The sequence below is a fragment of the Lathyrus oleraceus genome, chromosome 7 (genome assembly GCF_024323335.1).
Source record: "Lathyrus oleraceus cultivar Zhongwan6 chromosome 7, CAAS_Psat_ZW6_1.0, whole genome shotgun sequence".
Classification (NCBI taxonomy): Eukaryota; Viridiplantae; Streptophyta; class Magnoliopsida; order Fabales; family Fabaceae; genus Lathyrus; species Lathyrus oleraceus.
The window spans coordinates 260,105,768-260,109,341 of record NC_066585.1 but is presented as its reverse complement, the minus strand read 5'-3'; the positions used below and the strand labels follow the sequence as shown (position 1 = coordinate 260,109,341).

At 32.5% G+C, this 3,574-nt stretch overlaps 1 pseudogene; it reads right to left on the bottom strand.

Moving 5' to 3' along the window:
• Positions 1 to 881: 881 nt before the first annotated feature.
• Positions 882 to 3,041, bottom strand: LOC127106555 (TOM1-like protein 1; annotated as a pseudogene).
• Between the last annotated feature and the right edge of the window lie 533 nt (positions 3,042 to 3,574).

Here is a 3,574-nt window from a genome sequence, read left to right as displayed (position 1 = left end):
CCAAATTGAGTATGAGCCAAGCTAATGAATTGCATAATCAAATGTTCACTCTCAGATTTTCTTTTCATTAGAAAGGCCCAAGTGTGTCTCGTGAAGTCATCTATAATAGTTACAAGAAATAAGAATGATCATGGACAAATTAGGGTGTAAAAAGACCCTAAATATTCATGTGGATTAATTAAAAAGTTGTGGCAGTTTTAGTTGTGCGTAGAGAAAAAGAAAGTTGTGTTTCATAGTGACAACAATCACAAACATAATTAGAATGATGAGAAACAGAAAAAAAAAATTGTTTAATGATTTTGATTACCTTGTGGGAGGGATGTCCAAGTCTTTTTGGTAGTATATTATGAGTTGATTGATCTTAGATAACTTTTTATTTGTCTCTTGTCTTGATTTTTTTGTTTGTGACTTGTAATTGTATTTTTATCTATAATAGTGATAATACACCTTATGTTTTTGGATAGGGATAAAAATAAACCGGACCGAATTAAAAGTTGTAAGATCCGAGTTTGCTGTTATGCGTGGCCTATCATAGACTTAGTTATAGCTTAGCTTGGACTTTTCTAAAGTTTAGTTTGGCCTTGAATTTTCTTTACCAACAACAAGCTTGAGTGCTATTTAGTGAGTTTCCAAGTTTATTACATATTAACCACAATTTTAAACATCAAATATCTAAGTTTGCTAGATTCAAGGGTTTCGGATCTACAAATATTCTTTCTGATATTGAGTTGCAGCACTTATTCATTTCTTGTTGGATCAGTCAAAATTCAAAGTTGCTCTGATGACTTGATGTTGATGCTCACCAAGAATATATACTCTTGTAACTTGTGGCATTAATTCTATATACTCTACAAGTCTACACTATAAAACTAATTACGCACTTTTCAAGAAATTACATGTATTCAAACATAAATTGTGCCAAATTTAAACAAAAAATGATTTAAAATGAAACATGGAATCTGAATGTAGGAAGCAATATAGACAAAGATACTGTTTTGTACTCAGGTACGAATTAAAGTAGCAACTTATAAGGAAATGGATTCATATTTTGATGATTGTTGGTTCTTAGGATCTTGTCCCCATTGTGATGTATCACCCCCTTTTTTGCCAAAAATCATTTCATCAAGATCATCCATCATATCATCATGACTCAATCCTTGGACTCCAGTTTTTGAATTAGGTTGCTTTCTAATCAAGGCATCTTCTCTAAAATGAGGTGACTCATCTGGCTCAATAGCAACAGGTATCAACATATCTGGTTCTGGTTTACGTGGCGAAACATTAGGCTTCTTGTTCCTCTTCTTCAACTCTTCGTATTTGGACAGAACCTTATGAATCTCATCATTTACTTGCAAGGCTTCAAAGAGTAGTGATTCATTGTTCCCAACAGTCTCAATGATTCTGTGGACAGTGGATTGGGACTCACGGCACTGTTGTACTAATGTGATGGTTAAATCTTGCTGCATATGAAAGGAAATATAGACATTAAATTTGTCATAGTTATGAAGCACTAATACAAACATAAATATGACACTGGCACATCAAAATTGATAATGAGATAAGAAAATAAAGTGATAAAATGTAATCAGATGTGCCAGTATCGTGTTGGACACCGATCCCTTTCAGATGTAGGACATGCTTTTGATCTGAATTGTGTGTTGGAGTAGTAAGTTGTTATTGAAAGGGCAAAAAAAAACTGAAATTCTTATGCAAAAGGTTTAAGTCCAAAGTATATTAAGGTTAAACTCAATATGAGAGAATACCTATTAAATCGAACTAGTTATTGATACATTGTTGGGAGGCCAGGGAATGCCGAAAATGTCAATGTTCCATCGAGCCTAATTATGACTCTGATATCAGATTATGGATAAATATGTGGTGTCGAGGTCTCTTGAATCATGAACTTTTAACTCATTGACACTTATGTCACTCCCCGAACTCCCGAACATGCATCTCAAGAAAAGAAAAGAAAAAATACCTTGAGAACATTTTGTTGCGGGGAAGAAGATAACACAGAAGATAGAAGGTCAGTGATATTTCTTGCAACATCAAAAGCTTCTTTTGTTTGTTGAAAAGTGTAACCTGTGACATGATTTTGGTGCTGTATAAGATGTTCAAGACTACGACCAGCCACAGGTGCAGAGGCAGAGGCAGAAGCAGAACCAGAAGGAGAAAAAACATGATCCAAGCTTTCATTGTCACCACCAGGAAACCGAATACCCCTTGCTTTCAAACTCTGCAACATAAAATATTAACAAAACCACATCTTAATATTAAACCTTCAATCTATGTAAACCTGTGAAATTAGTAATTACCTTGTAAGTTTCTTCATAAACAGGCAAATACCGAAGCTCAGTAGTTGATTCACCCCAACACTGAATCATCCTCAAAGCCTTATCTTTACTACCAACAAAACTCTGATCAGAATCATCAACAATCTTAACCATTTCATCAAGCACTCTCTCTGTCGCAACCTCAAAGAAACCCTTATCACAGTTCTTCACCAAGGCTTCAAGCAAAACCAAAGCCAAATACTGTCCTCTAGGACTTTTCATCATCACCCTTTTCTTGATGGCACGTACAGCTTCACCAGTGTGAAGCTTTTCAGCATTGACCAAATCGCAGACGTTGAGAATGATGTCCCAGTTAGGCTCATCAAGTGACTCGGAGGTAGCATCAGAAACAAGTTTATCAGCTTGGTTTGGTTCTTGAAAAAACTCTTTCATCTTGAAACTCATGGTACTCATTCCAGCACTTACTTTTCGACCCATTTCAGCTCCGTTGAGTTTGAGACGCTCTCCTATGGCGTTCACTTTTTCCTTCAAATTATCACTCATGCTTTCTGAAATGCTTCACTTCCACTCCAAGAATATCAACAGAATGTGGAAAAGTGTTTGAGAAAGAGAAGGTTTCACTCCATGACGCGTATAAAGTGTTGGATGTTCATTGGAGTCTCAGTCTCTACCCTTGTCCTTTTCCAGCTATCATCATTCTCTCTCTATCTTTTATTCTTTGCCTTTTCAAATTCAATTCCTAGGACGTTACGGCGAATCTGAAAGATATATAAAACAAACTTTTTGTTAAATATTGCAATGTCTTTATGGCAATGTGCTATTGTTTTTTACTTTTTATTATATATATATATATATATATATATATATATATATATATATATATATATATATATATATATATATATATATATATATATATATATATATATATATATATATATATATATATATATATATATATATATATATATATATATATATATATATATATATATATATATATATATATATATATATATATATATATATATATATATATATATATATATATATATATATATATATATATATATATATATTGAAGCGAAATAATCCAATATAGAATTAATATTTAATTAAACTCAATTAGATTTTGAATATCAATTATAATCCAAATACTAAAAATATAACTTTTAAAATTAAGCGTCTACCGCCGTTAAAATGAGTTAGTTCATAGAGGCGATCCGTCAAATCTGAAAAAAGTATTTAATTTGACACCAGTCACTTGAATCTGACACATC